General features: G+C 38.7%; 1 protein-coding gene and 1 non-coding gene across 4 annotated transcripts in view; both read right to left on the bottom strand.

Moving 5' to 3' along the window:
• The window catches only part of CAMKMT (calmodulin-lysine N-methyltransferase), a 412,412-nt gene that overhangs the window by 211,692 nt on the left and 180,480 nt on the right, over positions 1-20,240 (bottom strand). The window lies entirely within an intron of this gene.
• On the bottom strand, positions 3,381-3,571 carry LOC136165541 (U2 spliceosomal RNA). Its single transcript, XR_010662573.1, has one exon. It is a non-coding gene; the product is annotated as a U2 spliceosomal RNA (small nuclear RNA).

Below are 20,240 nucleotides of genomic sequence, written 5' to 3' on the forward strand. Positions count from 1 at the left end.
TCCACAACACGTTACAAAACTATATTGCACTTTGTCCCAAGTTAAACTGCTTCTGATATCAATGACAACATAGGATTAAGGAAAGTTATTCATACCTGTATGAAGGTAGATCATTTATAGGCCTCAGTTTTCTCATGTAAAACAGGAATGCTGCTGCTGCTAAATTGCTTCAGTCGTGTCCAACTCTGTGTGACCCCATAGACGGCAGCCTATCAGGCTCCCCCATCCCTGGGATTCTCCAGGCAAGAACACTGGAGTGGGTTGCCATTTCCTTCTCCAATGCATGAAAGTGAAGTCGCTTAGTCGTGTCCAACTCTTAGCGACCCCATGGACTGCAGCCTACCAGGCTCCTCCATCCATGGGATTTTCCAGGCAAGAGAACTGGAGTGGGTTGCCATTGCCTTCTCTGAAAACAGGAATAATATCATGCAATTCCCAGGGCTGTTATGAAGATCAAATGAAATAACGTGCAAAAGCACTTGGCGCAGTGCTAACTGTGATGTTCCAAAGTTTACCATGCTGCTGATGATCTCTATTCTTCCACACAAATTTACCTAGAGTGACAAAATTTTGACAAACCTTTTCCACTGCTGTCATTTAAAAAGCATTCTTTGGTTTAGAGCCCAGTCAGGATGTTCTGAAGAAAGCATGGCCTCGATGCTAATGGACTGGCTATGTTCCAGCATCTTTTTGTTGGGAACTCTTCCTTGCAACTGAATGTTAAATACAGATCACAGGTGAGCCTGATAAAACTACTCAAGAAGGCAAATTTGACGTCTTTCTTTTTTATGCACAAAACTCCAGGGAGCTTCAAGGCCCATCAGTAATGTCCAGAGGAATACAAAGGGCAACATACACAATTCCCTTCAGAACTTCCACCTCTTTCAACCTGATGCTTAACCATCTGCTTAGAGTCACCTGGACAACGGAAATTTAAGGTCTTGATGCTCAGGTTTCTGAAATACATTAATGAATTCAATCAATGTGACATATAAGGCAAGCCCATCCACTGGACAGCATGAGGCCCCTGCATCCAGTTCTTTGTCTCAGCAATCTCAGAATGAAGACGCTGCAGACGTGGGTTTCTGCTCTATTAAGTAGTACTGTGTAACCTTGTGATTACATTACTACCATGTACTCTACCCCAAACTCTGGGACACCTGGAATGGTGCACCTGAGTGAAATAGGTGAATAGTGAATGAACTATTCACTGAGTGTATATTGGAACAGATAGTTTTTTACAAAAATAAAATACTGAAGAAACTGCTTCAAAAACTGGAAATAGAACTGCCATATGACCCAGCAATACCACTCCTGGGCATACACACTGAGGAAACCAGATCTGAAAGAGACACGTGCACCCCAGTGTTCATCGCAGCACTGTTTATAATAGCCAGGACATGGAAGCAACCTAGATGCCCATCAGCAGACGAATGGATAAGGAAGCTGTGGTACATATACACCATGGAATATTACTCAGCCATTAAAAAGAATTCATTTGAATCCATTCTAATGAGATGGATGAAACTGGAGCCCATTATACAGAGTGAAGTAAGCCAGAAAGATAAAGATCATTACAGCATACTAACACATATATATGGAATTTAGAAAGGTGGTAATGATAACCCTATATGCAAAACAGAAAAAGAGATACAGATGTACAGAACAGACTTTTGGACTTTGTGGGAGAAGGCGAGGGTGGGATGTTTCGAGGGAACAGCATCAAAACATGTATATTATCTATGGTGAAACAGATCACCAGCCCAGGTTGAATGCATGAGACAAGTGCTCAGGCCTGGTGCACTGGGAAGACCCAGAGGGATCAGGTGGAGAGGGAGGTGGGAGGGGGGATCGGGATGGGGAATACATGTAACTCCATGGCTGATTCATGTCAATGTATGACAAAACCCACTACAATATTGTAAAGTAATTAGCCTCCAACTAATAAAAATAAATTAAAAAAAAAAATCCAATTGACTTTCAGGTCTTGCAAGTTGGCATAGATTGTGTACAGGAATTCAAGGAGATGGATGTTCACTGACAGGTAGTTTAAAACTTTAGCCCCAAGTCCCATTCTTGGCAGTCCTTGTGAAGACATGCAGAGAATACACATATGAGAGTCACAGTTTCCTTTATATTGTGCAATGGTTCTCATGTGTATCTTTAATCAAAGTATGAGGTAATACATCACTGCCTTAATCCCAAATTAGAAGACAAGTGGAAAACAGGGACCCATGGAACTCAGATCATCCAGACATTGCAAGCTTTTAGAGAACTTCTTTGGTTCAGAAGATGGTGAATAGATGCTCTAAAGATATTATTTGGTAATGACTTCTTTCCATACTCACCACATGGAGGTAGAAAAAAAGATTTGAGGAGCTTTACCTCAAAAACAAACAAACTATAGAAGAAGAGATCAGATTTAAGGCGGGGGGGGTTAGAATTAGATAAAGGAAGTCAAGAGATACAAATTTCCAGTTTTAATATAAGACAAATAAATAGCAGGGATATAATGTACAATATGGTAAATATAAGTAACATTGCTGTGTGTTACATATGAAAGCTGTTCAGAGAGTAAATTTTGAGTTCTCATCACAAGAGAAAATACTTTTTCTTTTATTTTGTATCTGTATGAGATGATGGATATTCACTAAATTTAGAGTGGTATTCCCTGTTCATTGTCTCCACAAGAGCCTAACTTAAGGTTAACTTCATAGCAGACAGTCCATAATTGATGTAAATAATTTATCATCTCCACATACGAAATCTTCATATATGCATTTTATATGTAAATATACTCTTAAATGGTTGTCAATCTTAAAAATACATATGCTGATGCTTTGCTGCTGACATTGTCTCTTTCAGTTCAGTTCAATTGCTCAGTCATGTCCGACTCTTTGCGACCCCATGGACTGCAGCACGCCAAGTCTCCCTATCCATCACCAACTCCCAGAACTTGCTCAAACCCATGTCCATTGAGTACGTGATGCCATCCAAACATCTCATCCTCTGTCATCCCCTTCTCCTCCCACCTTCAATCTTTCCCAGCATCAGGGTCTTTTCAAATGAGTCAGTTCTTCACATCAGGTGGTCAAAATATTGGAGCTTCAGCTTCAGCATCAGTCCTTCCAATAAACACCCAGGACTGATCTCCTTTAGGATGGACTGGTTGGATCTCCTTGCTGTCCAAGGGACTCTCAAGAGTCTTCTCCAACACCACAGTTCAAAAGCATCAATTCTTTGGTGCTCAGCTTTCCTTATAGTCCAACTCTCACATCCATACATGACCACTGGAAAAACCATAGCCTTGACTAGACAGACCTTGGTTGGCAAAGTAATGTCTCTGCTTTTTTTTTTTTTTTTTTTTTTTTTTCCCCCCGAGGGGGTGCACCGTTCCTGGAAGTACTGCAATACCAGGTCGATGCGCGGAGTGGATGGAGCAAGCTCCTATTCCAACTCCCAGCTCCAAAAATCCATTTAATATATTGTCCTCGGATAGAGGACGTATCAGATATTAAACTGATAAGAACAGATACTACACTTGATCTTAGCCAAAAGGCCGAGAAGCGATGTCTCTGCTTTTTAATATGCTGTCTAGGTGAGTCATAACTTTTCTTTCAAGGAGCAAGTGTCTTTTAATTTCATGGCTGCAATCACTATCTGCAGTGATTTTAGAGCCCCCCCCCCAAAATAAACTGTTTCTACTGTTTCCCCATCTATTTGCCATGAAGTGATAGGACCAGATGCCATGATCCTAGTTTTCTGAATACTCAGCTTTAAGCCAATGTTTTCACTCTCCTCTTTCACTTTCATCAAGAGGCTCTTTAGTTCTTTTTCACTTTCTGCCATAAGGGTGGCGTCATCTGCGTATCTGAAGTTATTGATATTTCTCCCAGCAATCTTGATTTCAGCTTGTGCTTCATCCAACCTGGCATTTCTCATGGTGTGCTCTGGATAGAAGCTAAATAATCAGGGTGACAATATACAGTCTTGACATACTCCTTTCCTGATTTGGAACCAGTCTATTGTTTCATGTCCAGTTCTAATTGTTCCTTCTTGACCTGCATACAGATTTCTCAGGAGGCAGGTCAGGTGGTCTGGTATTACCATCTCTTTTTAAGAATTTTCCACAGTTTTTTGTGATCCACAGTCAAAGGCTTTCACATAGTCAATAAAGCAGAAGTAGATGTTTTTCTGGAACTCTCTTGCTTTTTTGATGATCCAACAGATGTTGGCAACTTGATCTCTGGATTGTCTTTTTAGCAAGGCACTTCTGTGAATATGTCTCCCCGCTACACACACTCCTTCTCCTGGTAGCTCCCTTTCTCATTCCCTTCCCAATTTTAACATTACTGCCATGTCAAGCATATCAGAATGAATCTCTCATATTTTAAAAATCAATGCTGAACAGGTAAAGGATGAAGTAAAGATGCTTTCTATATAACACCATGACTTTTAACATGATAGAGCTGAGTCTGGGGCAAAAATATACGATCAATGTTCAATAAGCTGAAGAAGACCCATTCTGTCCTAAGATGAGAGCCCAGGATAGAGTGGAGTTGGCGGACATCACATAGGATGTAGGCTAAGTGGGGTTTGAGGCTTTAGCGGTTCTTAAGATAAGCCAACAAACAAAAGGATAATGATTCTCTGGCAAGAAATGTTTTAAAAATACATGAGTAGTTGAAGAGGTTGTGGCAGGTGGCTTGACAGGAAAAAAACTGAGCCTTCCTGCTGTGTAAGAAGGATTCTTCTCTTCCCTTAGGGATGAATTATGTTTGCCACTCAATGTACATTTTCAGTGTTTGCAGGATTATATAACTATAATCATGGTACTCTTGCAGAGTACTCCCCTGGAGGGGGTGCCTGAGTGATTAATCACCAAACAGAATCCAAAGACGTGGACAGAGCCAGTTATCTAAGAAAGCCTTAGTCATTCACTACCTTTGGAAGATCACAATCATCTCTTTTTGCAAGTGAACTAAGAACGTTTTCCTCCAACAGAAAGAACTCAATGGATGACCCTGAAATGGACACAAATGTGAACACAGAAAAAGGAGATGATGCTTTCTTCTGATGTAGGAGGAAGTGAATGTGGAACAGGCAAGAGCAAAAGAGAGGAGATGTATTAGTTTTCAATTACTGCATAACAAATTACCACAAATTTAGCAGCTTAAAACAGCACCCACTGTTTAGTTTATAGCACCATGGGTCAGAAGTCTGGCATGATGTGGATGGGTTCTTTGCTCAAGGTATCCCAGGATGAAATAGAGGTAATGACCACATTTTCTTATTTGGAAACTCTGGAGAAGAATCCACGTCCAAGCTCATTCTTGTTGGTCAAATTCAGCTGCCTGTGGTTGGAGGACAGAGGTTCCCTACTCCTTGTTGGCTATCACCCAGGGAATGCTCTCCCACTCTCCTTGTCATGTGGTTTCTTCCATCATCACTTGGTGTTTTAAAGTCAGCAAATCCTTCTCATGCTTTTAATCTCTGACTTTCTTTCTCTCACCTCTAGATCCAGATTTAAAAGTCAAAATCCACAGAGATTATTTCCTTGCCTAAAGGTCAACTGATTTGGAACCTTAATTATGAGTGCAAAATCCTTCCACAGCAACATCTAGAGTAGTGTTTGAAAACCTGAGAAAACGTATGTGTACACCAAGGGCCAGGAATTGTGAGGGCTTCTTAAAATTCTGCCTACCACAGGAGAAACCTGCTATCCGGCCTCATGGTTTCAGGTGAGACCATGGCATCCTGGTTTAGAAAAACGGGGAAAGAACCAGTGCAAACCAAAACACTTAGAGAGAGAGAAGGGGTTCTTGAACAATGGCAGTTTTCAAGGCTTTACATTCACAAAGAACTCTAGATTTGGAGTAGCAGTGCATGGATCTGTCTAACATTCATTCTATGATCTACAACAGAGTCAGGAATGAGGCAGGAAGGAACCTGGAGCTGGCTCTGCCAGCACACACAAAGCACATAGTGGGGTGCTAAGTAAGGATCTGCTGAAAGAACAAAGCCCAGTTGGGGGCAAACATTAATTAATTCTAGAATTACAAATCTAAACCTATCATATTTCTATGCTTCTGTCTTGCTTCCATTTCCCTAAGTTTGTTAAAAAAAAAAGCCTGAGCTAAGGCTTTTTCCCACTTCTCTATTAGAATGTTAACAGTGCCCAGAGTTCCTCTGATGGCCAAGCATGCCAGTGGCAAGGACAATGTTGCAAGAGGGATGACTCAGGGATGGCCATTTAAACCTGAGCTTCAGCTCCACACCGTCTGTCCAACTGTATCATGGTTAATCAAATTAGGCCTTGATAAATAAGGAAAGAGAGAAGGAGAAGTGATAACATTTGAACATCTCCTGTGTTCCAGACACTTCACGTAAGTTCAACTTATGAAATGGGTATTATTTCTAATGAGGAAATGAAGGTACAAAGATGGGATTTGAAATCTAGGTCTTTCTTTCAGAGCCCCAACCACTGTTCCAATCTTGTTCTATGTACAGTTAACTTGTAATGATCACTTTCATAGTCTTTTCAGTTTAGAGTCATCTTTCACTGACTCTAGGTTTCATCTTTCCAACTTTTCTTACTTGAACTTTGAATTCCCAACTTGATCAATCCCTACTAAGGCATGACCCTCCAAAACCACCAGTCTACTTAGCTTTTATTCTTCTGTCGAGTTAATTTTCAAGTGACTGCCTAAAGGCCCAATAAGATTACTGATACGGGAATAGAAGTATTTTACCTGGATAACGTTCTCTTATTTCTAGTGATTCACCTTTTCTTTGAGGGCCAGAGAGAGGCTTATGAGCTTGAGTCTCTTCTGCCCAGTGAGGTTCTCTTTTCTCCACTCACAAAGCCCCTCAACACCAGATACATTTTGTAGAGCCAGACAAACGACCCAAGAGACTTATTCACATGTACCCTTCAGGGATTTATAGTCTATATTTTAAAGTGAAAAACCCCACAAAAAAGACAAGTTTACAGAGGGAGACATGAAACCAACACCAAGGGATGTGTCATTCTGGGGTCTGGTCAGTCCCTCAGTGTGCACTGCACTGTATCAGCATTAGGGAAAATTAAGTGAGAAAAACATGACAACAGCCCAGGGACACTTCTACCTAAATTTTGTGATTACGTTTTAAGTGCTCTCTGTCACAGATATCATAAACTGATTAAATCATTTCATGCCTGACCCCTACTGACTATGCTAAGTGAAAAGAGAGGGCTATTAATAACTACCCATTTCTGACAGCTGCCCAGGGGCAATGCTGCCTTTTGCAGCAGTGAAATGACTCCCCAGCTCACTTACTGAATGCTGAATATTGATTCATATTATGAGTGTTGTCAAACACAGAGTGCAGTGCTGCAGATCCGTAGTGGCAGGTCATCAGGAATAGCATTAGCAAATGTCAGGTCAGGAATCAAAGGCCTGCTGGACTCTTTAGGGATGAGATTTATCGATTCCATAAAACGTGAAACAGATCAAGTACTTGTGATGATGGAAATTGTCGTGGCAGAATGAGGCTGAGCCCGCTCTGATGTAGACCTCAGGACAGATGAGGCACACAAGTGACCACGAAGAAAATGTTCAAAGTTGGAATGCCTGGTACAAGGACAACTGCAGCTTTGGGCTAAGGAGATTTTAGGGCTAAATGTCAGATCTCAGATGTGAAACTAGTCAAAGGTGTATGCGGGCTGTGTGTATTGGGGTGTGTGTGTGTGTCCTAGCAGTCTGTGTTTTCAATAGGCAAATCTGTAAGAATATGATTAGATGCCAGTGAACATGACGCGCATAAGATAATTCTTTACATATGTAAAAGGTGCAATTTGTTATTTTACTGACATATCCTTTTGAAGATACTTAAAATATATCTAGTTTCTAGACTTCCCTCATTACAGTTAATTTTTGAGTCAAATGCTCTATTATTTCACAAGGTATCCATTAAAACTGTGCCTTTGTAATTCCACTCTCCCTCTAGTCCCTTCATCTTGATAAGTTTTTAAAAAATGCCCTGGACTAGAAATCAGAATACTAGATTTTTTTAATCCTTCTTCTGCCACTTATCTTGCGACCTTAGGCAAGTCACAACCTCCCTGTATCACAATTTCTTCCCTTGCCAAAAAAAAAGAAAACGAAAATCAATCAAACAAAAACTATATGTGTACTAGTTCTGCAAAAAGGGTTTGTAGAGAGGATCAATAACAGATCAAAGTTTCATGACAGAGTGAAAGGTACATGTGTTATCACTCATCTTAATGTTCTCAATACCCAATTAAGTGACTAGATCTTAATAGTGATTTACTTTCTAATTTAGTTAAATAAAAGATGAATATACTCTGAGACTAAAGGTTTACTAAAGTGTATGTTGCTTTTATTATTATGCATTTACTTTCTTTTTTTTTATGTGTTTACTTTCTAAATATGCAGTACTTATTCTAGCAGCACTGAAAAGTGCTTTGTCTGTTTTTTTTTAATTATTATTATTGAAAATACAGTTGATTTACAATGTTGCATTAGTTTCAGGTCTACAGCAAAGTGATTCAGTTACACACACACACACACACATAGATATTCTTTTCTAGATTCTTTTCCATGATAGGTTATTATAAAATATTGAATATAGTTCCCGGTGCTATACCGTAGGTCCTTATCAGTTATTTATTTTATATATAGTAGTGTGCATCTGTTAATCCTAAACTCCTAATTAATTCCTCCCCACCTTTTCCCTTTGGTAAATTGAGCTTGTTCACTGGAAATTCTTGAAACTCATATTGCTAAAGGGGGGTTGCAGAAGCCATACTTGGCTTTCACCTCTTCAAAAGCGCAAACCACAAAGCCTTCCTTAATTTTGCCCCATACTGTGATGGAGCCTTAAGCTTTACATCAGGGAAAGCTAACAGCTTCGAAGTTCTGTTTATTATATTCCAATAGGTAAATATAAGTTGGTTGTTATTTACAGCTTGAAAGAGTTTCTGCTCTCTACAGAAAAAATGCTTCTGACCACTGAAACATGTCCTCATTGATTAGCTTTTATCTACAAAATGCATTTCAGAAAAGTAAACAATCCTTTAAAAAATTTTTATAAAAACCTCATCATCCTTGGATTATAGCAACTCATCTTTTTTTAATTTTTAAGAAAAAATTACTTATAGTTTATTTTTCCTTTGCTTCAGCCTTACTTAAATTTTACATTTTCCTCTGATAAGAAGAGAAAGAAAAAAAATGGTATTAGGATCTCATTGCCTGCCCATCAAAGGATCACTCTAGTCTTGTTTTAAGTGGGTTGATGAGAGAAAATGAACAGGTGCTACAGGTTACTCAGCTGTTCTAAAATTAAAGATTGATATTTTTCCTCTTGTTCTATTAGCAGACCTTTAGTGACATGTTAGCACTGGATAATGGTTGCAGCAGTTTAAGCCTCATGCTGTGATTTTTAACAGAAAGCCTGGCTACAGCAGCAAACAATGACATCTCCCCAATGCCAGTAACCTAATAAGGAAGCATTTGCAGCCTTAGGCAGCTTGACTAAACAGCAAGAGAAATCTGACTTCCAATGTACTGACTCCACTTTAAAGACAATGGCCTGGCTTAATTAACACTGTATTCATTTGTAACTCAATCAATTTAGAATTTTTGTCCTTTAACCATTGACTCTGCCGGCTTATAAAGAAAAAGAAGGCTCAGGCTGCTGAAAATCCTTCTTAATTTGTATAAACAGACATTTCTGAAACAGCAATAGAATATATAACCCTTGAGCTAATTGCTAGATTTCCCAACTGCCTGGTAACCATAAAACCATATTTTAAATAAGAAGAAAATTTCATTGACTACTTTAGGAATAAATATGGGATATATTTAATACAATACAAAAACTGAAATTATTTTTGCATACACTTCTTTTTAGGGGTACTAAATTTAAAATATCAAGCCTTACCCCAAGCATATCTATTTCAAATTATTATCTCCAACACCAAGTGTTGCCAACAGAAGCTAACTGATTATGTCTAGTGTACTTACAGGATTTCATCAACTTCATTTGGTCTATTTTAGCCTCTTTGCTTTGGTGTGACCAATATATACACCTTGAAATTAAAATAAATGCTAACTCAGATTATTCATCTACATTGATTTTCATTTTTGAAACAGAACAGTCAACAAGTAAAGTTAATTAGATAAGACTAGACTAAAATGGTCTTCCCTCGTGACTCAGACGGTAAAGAATCTGCCTGCAGTGCAGGAGACCCAGGTTCAATCCCTGTGTTCAAAGATCTTCTGGAGAAGGGAATATTTTTGCCTGGAGAATTCCATGGACAGAGGATCCTGGCAGACTACAGTCCATGGGGTCTCAAAGAGCTGGGACATGACTGAGAGACAGGGATACTACTACTGAGACTAAAATAGTACTATAGATACACAGGAGTGTACTCTATTTCTCCAGTTTAAGAGAAATAAAATATATGATTATTGCACTGGGTTGATTATATTGTGTAAATATTTGGTAAAGATTAGAATTTGCTGCTTTGTAAAAATAATTCCCTGAAAAATCTTCTCATTCCACAAAATTAGGCACTAAGAAAATAATATAGCTTATGAGAAAAGGGGTTCACACCACTCAAAACTTTTAACCAGAGAATAAAATGAAAATAATAACAATCCTAATAGAAATACAAACATAGTTCACCTCTGAGGATATTTGCACTTAGAACAGTCAATTCTTTACAGCCTTAAACCTTGAGGCTCATGCTTCCTCCTTCTAAACATAGGTCCTAGAGGGTGTTTGAGTCTAAAGAGATCATTTTCATTAAAAATGAAAAGTATGAATAATCCAGAGCAGAGCATTCTCCATTAACTTACTGTTTTAATATACAGAAAATGTCTTTGCAGCCTCTTCTACACATGCAGCTACACCAGGTGACTTATCACAGTGAAAGGAATAGAGGTTCATAAAGTCACTAAATGAGCCACTTATTTGCACCAAAGAAAGGCACTTCTATAGATTTTTAGGTTTTATCCTGAGGTCGTCATAAAGTGATCAGGTTTTCTTTTTAACTGGGAGAAAATGACTTCAAAGATTAATCAAAAAAATGGGAAAATCACCCATAAATCAACAAAATTTCCATGCGTTATTCCTATTTCATTTCCCTATTTACCAACTAATAAGAGACAATTTGCATCAAAGAAATTGTATGCATAAAGAAATCATGTTCTGTATGATAATAATAAAGGAGATGGGGCTTTTCAAAGCTAATGAGGGTAGGGAATAGAGGAGGAAGGGAAAAGGAGTCCAGGATCTCTAACCTGGTACCAGGATCTCCACCATCCACCATTAGTTTGGGTTTCCAGTTTGAACTCCCACACACAGCTCTCCAAGTGAAGCCACCTTGGACTGACCTTTTATTTAGTCCTTGCCTCACACATTTGTTGGGGCTCAGGGAAGGCCACCTCAAATATTGATTATTTTGAGTTCAAGTTATTTAAGAAGTGGCCACTACAAGTGAGACATTTAACCCTCCTCTCTGTCTCCTTTGAAGGCAGGAAATAAGTCTATCACGAAAGGTGTGCCCTCTGCATCTGAAGGTATCACCAGAGGTAGGAAATCTGGGCTAGCAGCCTGTATAAACAAAACTTGTTACTTCTTTAACTCACCACCCCAACCTCAAATTCTGTTTAGATTCATCACTAACTAAGCACCCCAAACCTAAGTTTCTTTGTCCTGTCAATTTCTCACAAATTTATTGTTTGTCTAAAAAGCATGAAAGTTACCTGCTTTGGCCACTTCTTAGGTCCCATTTCTTTGTGACCCCCATGTAAGAATTAAAATGTTTCTTTTTCTCCGATTCATCTGTCTTATGTCAATTTTATTATTAGTGCAGCCACAATAACTTGAGGGAGACAGGGGGAAATTTCTCCACCCAGGCACATTCCATAACTGCTCTCTTGAGACTATAGACTCTCTGAATACCATTCCTACTACTAGGCCCGGCAGTGGTCCTCTTCCATGAACCCCCCTCTCCTACTTCCTCCTCTGATCTTTTGTCTTACAACTGACTCATTTAGTTCCTTCTATATAATGCCTTGACTTCCCAAGCAAGTTTATATATATATGTGGAGATAGAAAGAGAAAAGAAAGAGAGAAAGAAAATCTTATCTCCTTAGATAAACTCTTGGCAATTTGAGGTCTTCATTTTTTCTTTGTCTTTTTATCTTTTTGTAATCCCCACGTGCCTCACCATGTTTACGCATTACAACAGCTTAATAAGTATTTGTTCCAGATTTTTTAGCTGATTTTTGAGGACTTTATACAGAATTGTATAGTGACCACTTTACATTTGGTAAGTATACTCCAAAAGACTGGAAAAAAGTTATGCATACATAGAACAGTATCTAAAAATAATTTATACATACAGATTTAGGTTTGAGCTGATTATATTCACAGAGCTAAGGATGTGGCTACTTTCAGAGGCTACTGAAACAAGAATCTTTGTACAAATATACATGTATATATAAATTTTAAAATTCAGTAAGGTAGGATTATAAAATTATATGCAGATATTAGTAGTCTTTAAATACACATATGAACTTCCCCAACAGTTCAGCAGGAAAAGAATCTGTCTGCTATGCAGGAGACACAGGTTTGATCCCTGGGTTGGAAAGATCCCCTGGAGGAGGGCATGGTAACCCACTCCAGTATTCTTGCCTGGAAAATTCCATGGACAGAGGAGCCTGGCCAGCTACAGTCCATAGAGTCCCAAAAGAGACATGACTAAAGGGACTGAGCATATGCACATATAATGATAACCAATTCAAGGATATAATGGTAGAGAAAAGTCCCTCTTAGGGAAAAAGATAAAATATAAATAAGGTTTACAAAAAATGTGCAAAATTTATGTGAGAAAAACTTTAAAATACTCCTGAAAAAACCCAGAGTAAACTTGAACAAATGGAAAGCCATCCCTTACACTTGGACAGAATGATTCAACTTCATAAAGAAAGACATCTGTTTTTGCTAGATAATTGATAGACTCAGTGCAATCTCAATAAAATAGTAACAACTTTTTATGGAACTAGATAAGTTGCTGCTAAAATTTGTATTAAAAATATATGTAAGTTTAGTCAGAAAAACTTTGGGGGGGAAAAGCTATGAGATGGAACTAGCTATATCAGATACTGAAACATAAAACAAAGCCTCTACAACTAAAACCATATGGCAGGAAAGTGAAGAAGAACTAAAGAGCCTCCTGATGAAAGTAAAAGAGGAGAGTGAAAAAGTTGACCTAAAAATCAACATTCCGAAAACAAAGATCATAGCATCTGGTCCCATCACTTCATGGCAAATAGAAGGGGAAACAATGTAAACAGTGAGAGATTTTATTTTGGGGGGCTCCAAAATCACCACAGATGGTGACTGCAGCCATGAAATGAAAAGACACTTGCTCCTTGGAAGAAAAGCTATGACCAACCTAGACAACATATTAAAAAGCAGAGACATTACTTTGCCAACAAAGGTCCATCTAGTCAAGGCTATGGTTTTTCCAGTAGTCATATATGGATGTGAGAGTTGGACCATAAAGAAGGCTGAGTGCTGAAGAACTGATACTTTTGAACTGTGGTGTTGGAGAAGACGCTTGAGAGTCCCTTGGACTGCAAGAAGATCCAACCAGTCCATCCTAAAGGAGATCAGTCCTGGGTGTTCATTGGAAGAACTGACGCTGAAGCTGAAACTCCAATACTTTGGCCACCTGATGCAAAGAACTGACTCATTTGAAAAGATCCTGATGCTGGGAAAGATTGAAGGCAGGAGAAGAAGGGGATGACAGAGGATGAGATGGCTAGATGGTATCACCGACTCAATGGACATGAGTCTGAGTAAACTCTGGGAATTGGCAATGGACAGGGAGGCCTGGTGTGCTGCAGTCCATGGGGTTGCAAAGAGTCAGACATGCTGAGCAAGTGAACTGAACTGAACAACTAAAACACTGTGATACTGACACACGAATAGACAGACCAATGGAATAGAATAAAAGATCCAGAAGTAGACCAAGTAAATATAAAATTAGTATATATAAAAAAAGTGTTATGTCAGATCACAGAGATAAAGACAGACTTTTCAGTAAATGGTGCTTATAATTATTATCAAAGGGTTAATCAGAAAAAAGATAGAATTAGAAACATATTTTGCATTATACAGAAGCATAAACTTCAAATGGATCAGCAGTTTAAATATGAAAAATTACACCATGTAAACAGTGTAAGAAAACATGGGTAAATTCCTTTATAACTGGAGTGTAGGGAAAGAATAACTATGACTCAAAATCCAGATATAATATAAAAAAAATATTGAAAATCCGACTGCATAAAAGTTGACAAAAATTAAACTTCTGCAGAGCAAAAAAAGAAACTCACAAGCACTATAGCAAAATAAATTGGTAGAAACATCTATAACACACATAAAAGATTCTTAAAAATTGAGAGGAGAAGGGCTTCCCGGATGGCTCAGCAGGTAAAGAATCCGCCTGCAATGCAGGAGACGCAGGAGACATGGGTTGGATCCCTGGGTCAGGAAGATCCCCTGGAGAAGGAAATGGCAACCCACTCCAGTATTCTTGCCTGGGAAATCCCATGGACAGAGGAACCTGGCAGGCTACAGTCCAAAGGGTCACAAAGAATAAACAACTGAATAACAAAGCATGAGGGGAAAGACCTAAAATCACATTTACATTAGATAGACAGATGGACAGACAGACTTCTCTTAATTAATGAAAATATGTTCAACTTAACTCATAATAAAATAAATATAAATTAAAACTACACTGAGATAGCATTTCTCATCTATTGCATTGGCCTCAACTAAAAGGTTTGAGCAAATTTGGTGGCAAGGCTGAGGGAAAGCAGGTACTCTCACATACTGCTGGTGAAAATGGAAGCTAGACCAACCCTTACAGAAGGGAATTTGGCAATATGTAATACAACTAGGGGCAAGAGGAGAAGGGGACGACAGAGGATGAAATGGCTGGATGGCATCACTGACTCGATGGACATGAGTTTGAGTAAACTCCAGGAGTTGGTGATGGACAGGGAGGCCTGGCGTGCTGAGATTCATGGGGTCGCAAAGAGTCACACACAACTGAGTGACTGAACTGAACTGAACTGAATACAACTAGATTTGCATTTACCTTTTCACCCACCAGTCCTACTTCTCAGAATTCAACTCATCCTAAAGAATTTAATCCATTGAATAAAACAATTCATGAGTCCACATTGAACTATTAAAACATACATGATGTGGCTGTCACTCAGTCACTCAGTCATGTCCAACTCTTTGTGACCCCATGGACTGCAGGCCCCCAGGCTCCTCTGTCCCTGGAATTCTCCAGGCAAGAATACTGGAGTGGGTTGCCATTCCCTTCTCCAGGGGATCCTCTCAACCCAGGGATGGAATCTGGGGTCTCCTGCATTGTAGGCAGATTCTTTACCATCTGAGTCACAACACATACAAATTTACATACCTACATAAGAGAGAGAAAATAAGAAAGTCTTCCTCTCAATAGAATGTCAACCAACAAATTTAGAAGGAATGATTTGAATAGGAGTTCAGTAGTTGCAGCTCATGGGCTCAGTAGCTCCAGGGCATGTGGCATCTGAGTTCCCAGACCAGGAACCAAACCAAGTCCCCTGCACTGCAAGACAGATTCTTTGCCCACCCTCCCCGCCCCTCCCCCCTCCCCCCCCCCCCCCCGTCCATAGTGAAGTCCCTAAATTTCCTGATCTTGATAACTGTCCTGTGGTTATATAGGGGAATAATCTTGTCCTTAGAAAATTCACAATGAAATACTTAAGAGTAAAGGGATACCACAATCTATAGATTCAATGCAATCCCTATCAAGCTACCAATGGTATTTTTCACAGAACTAGAACAAATAATTTCACAATTTGTATGGAAATACAAAAAACCTCGAATAGCCAAAGTAATCTTGAGAAAGAAGAATGGAACTGGAGGAATCAACCTGCCTGACTTCAGACTCTACTACAAAGCCACAGTCATCAAAACAGTATGGTACTGGCACAAAGACAGAAATATAGACCAATGGAACAGAATAGAAAGCCCAGAGATAAATCCACAAACCTATGGACACCTTATCTTTGATAAAGGAGGCAAGGATATACAATGGAAAAAAGACAACCTCTTCAACAAGTGGTGCTGGGAAAACTGGTCAACCACTTGTAAAAGAATGAAACTAGAACACTTTCTAACACCATACACAAAAATAAACTCAAAATGGATTAAAGATTTAAATGTAAGACCAGAAACTATAAAACTCCTAGAGGAGAACATAGGCAAAACACTCTCCGGCATGAATCACAGCAGGATCCTCTATGACCCACCTCCCAGAATATTGGAAATAAAAGCAAAACTAAACAAATGGGACCTAATGAAACTTAAAATCTTTTGCACAACAAAGGAAACTATAAGTAAGGTGAAAAGACAGCCCTCAGATTGGGAGAAAATAATAGCAAATGAAGCAACAAAGGATTAATCTCAAAAATATACAAGCAACTCCTGCAGCTCAATTCCAGAAAAATAAATGACCCAGTCAAAAAATGGGCCAAAGAACTAAACAGACATTTCTCCAAAGAAGACACAGATGGCTAACAAACACATGAAAAGATGCTCAACATCACTCATTATCAGAGAAATGCAAATCAAAACTACAATGAGGTACCATTACACACCAGTCAGGGTGGCTGCTATCCAAAAGTCGACAAGCAATAAATGCTGGAGAGGGTGAGGAGAAAAGGGAACCCTCTTACACTGCTGGTGGGAATGGAAAACAGTGTGGAGATTTCTTAAAAAACTGGAAATAGAACTGCCATATGACCCAGCAATCCCACTTCTGGGCATACACACTGAGGAAACCAGATCTGAAAGAGACACGTGCACCCCAGTGTTCATCGCAGCACTGTTTATAATAGCCAGGACATGGAAGCAACCTAGATGCCCATCAGCAGACGAATGGATAAGGAAGCTGTGGTACATATACACCATGGAATATTACTCAGCCATTAAAAAGAATTCATTTGAATCCATTCTAATGAGATGGATGAAACTGGAGCCCATTATACAGAGTGAAGTAAGCCAGAAAGATAAAGAACATTACAGCATACTAACACATATATATGGAATTTAGAAAGATGGTAATGATAACCCTATATGCAAAACAGAAAAAGAGATACAGATGTACAGAACAGACTTTTGGACTCTGTGGGAGAAGGGGAGGGTGGGATGTTTCGAGAGAACAGCATGTATATTATCTATAGTGAAACAGATCACCAGCCCAGGTGGGATGCATGAGACAAGTGCTCAGGCCTGGTGCACTGGGAAGACCCAGAGGAATGGGGTGGAGAGGGAGGTGGGAGGGGGGATCGGGATGGGGAATACATGTAACTCCATGGCTGATTCATGTCAATGTATGACAAAACCCACTGCAATGTTGTGAAGTAATTAGCCTCCAACTAATAAAAAGAAAAAAGAAAAAAAAAAAAAGAGTAAAGGGATACCACATCAGCAATTTACTCATAAGACAGACAATATATAAGAAGACAAATAAGTATTAGATATAGATATAAAAAGATAAGACATATAGAGAGAGTTGTTATATTTATATAAAGATTACATGCATATATACAGAGAAAGAAAGAATGTTAAAGTGAACAGAGCAAAATATGACTGGTATTTCCAAGTTAAAGGATATAGGAATTCCAGTAAATGGTATGAAATTTTTCTCTAAGCTTGAAGCTAAAAAGTTGCTAAAATGTGTATATAAATACATAATTCTTTGGGGGGGGCGGTGGAGAAGGTATGTATGGGTATAAAAACATGGCCCACACAGTTCTTCCCTGGAGAGGGTATGCAGACAACCATCATTTCCCAGTGAGAGACTCAGGCTCAGTTAGAAGATAACTTTGAAGAAAAAAACCAACCTATCCCCAGGGAAAGGAAAGCCATCAGAATACAATGAATACACTGGTCTCCTTGGTATAAAATAAAAAAGAAAAAGAAAGGAAAGGAAGCAAAACAAGAGATCAGATGAACCACAGACAGAATCAATCACCCATAAGAAGTCCCTCTGAAAACCAGTTTCAGAAAGAAGAAAATATTCATAAAGAATCTGAAATGGCAGAATAATGAGCAATCATGGGTCCTTGCTTTGCCCAGGACCCTACTTATGCCTGTGGTCCTGGCATGTTATTGATGGGGCCCAAAACGTGGTGAAGTTTGAATGATAAAATATATGACCATTCCACAGACAGCAAACTATGTCTTTCAATTTTGTAATGGCTTTTATTTTATTTCTTCTTCTTTTCTGAGCTCTTTGAAACTGATGTTTCATTTTCTTCAGTTGAATCACTATAGCCTTTTTTGTGTAATAATTACACATCCTCAGTTCAGTTCTGTTCAGTCGTTCAGTCTTGTTCAACTTTTTGAGATCCCATGGACTGCAGCACACCAGGCTTCCCTGTCCATCACCAACTCCTGGAGCTTGCTCCAACTCATCCATCGAGTCGGGGATGCCATCCAACCATCTCATCCTCTGTCGTCTTCTTCTTCTCCTGCCTTCAATCTTTCCCAGCATCAGGGTCTTTTCCAATGAGTCACTTCTTCGCATCAGGTGGCCAAAGTATTGGAGCTTCAGTTTTAGCATCAGTCCTTCCAATGAATATTCAGGACTGATTTCCTTTAGGGTTTGATCTGGTTTGATCTCCTTGTAGTCCAAGGGACTCTCAAGAGTCTTCTCCAACACCACAGTTCAAAAGCATCAATTCTTCAGCACTTAGCTTTCTTTATAATCCAATTCTCATACCCATACATGACTACTGGAAACACCATAGCTTTGACTATACAGACCTTTATTGGCAAAGTAATGTCTCTGCTTTTTAATATGTTGTCTAGGTTGCATATCTTATTATATCTTCTATGAACTGTCATTATTTATTTGCATGCTAGGTTTCCCCAATACACACTAAGTTCCATTAGGGCAGGCACATTGTCATTTTCATTTCATGTACCAAATATGGAACCTGACATGTGTAAGAACTCATTAAATGTTTGTGGCACAAGTCTAAGTGTATTCCAAGTGCTGTATCATCCAAGCAGGTATTCAAACTTTTGAATTTCTGCATTCCTTCTAACCTGTTGTTCCTATTGTATTAACTATTTTCTTTTTTTACATCAACAGACCATCAGGTTTGTTTTTGAATTCACATGTCAACATAATCTATATGTGATAATATTAACAATTGTGATTTTCTTAGACATTTGAAGATAATAACTTTGATCAACAAATCTGCTTATTTTTCCAACATATTGATACTTCAAAACCAAATAGCTCAAAAAAAAACAAAACCAAATAGCTCGCCTATCTCTATGCTGTAAGTATCAATATTATTTTTCAGTGAATCATTGATTAAGATATTGATAAAAAGTGAAATGGTTGGCAAGAAGCCATCCGTATATGGAAAATGCATATACAAACACACATATTATACATAGGACTGTAGAAAAGCACTACAAAGAATAGAATCAAGAGTTTTAATTCTAAATTATTTTTGACATGACATTTGTTTTAAACTGAATAGTCCCTATAAATATACTTTCCTGCCTTTTACTTTCTAATGCTTAAACTCTTATAGAAGTTGTCTTAAAACAATGATCCAGCACTCCTCCTCCCCCCAAACACAGAAATTTTGGCTTTTATAATGCCCTCAAAAATATCTGGCTAACTTTTTTTTTAAAGGGAATCTGTATGTAACTGAAAAAATATAAGAAAATTCTCATGATATTCAAAGGCTTATCAAAACCATCATGACATAGGCAAATTTCAAATAAAATAGATACCTGTACATATCAAGGAGATTTGTGGTATTACTATTTATTAAACATAAAATAGATATTTGTTCAGTTGCTAAGTTTTCTGACTCTTTGTGATCCCATGGACTGTAGCCCACCAGGCTCCTCCGTCCATGGGGTTTCCCAGGCAAGAATACTGGACAGGGCTGACATTTCCTTCTCCAGAAGATCTTCCTGGACCAAGTATCAAACCCGTCTCCTGCATTGGCAGGTGGATTCTTTGCCACTGAGCCATCAGGAAAGCCCAAAATAGACATATACATGATGTTTAAAAAAAAATCATAAAATAGGAAGTCCTAAGAGAAAAAGGATATATGATTGGA

This window comes from Muntiacus reevesi, chromosome 3 (assembly GCF_963930625.1).
Source record: "Muntiacus reevesi chromosome 3, mMunRee1.1, whole genome shotgun sequence".
NCBI lineage: Eukaryota > Metazoa > Chordata > Mammalia > Artiodactyla > Cervidae > Muntiacus > Muntiacus reevesi.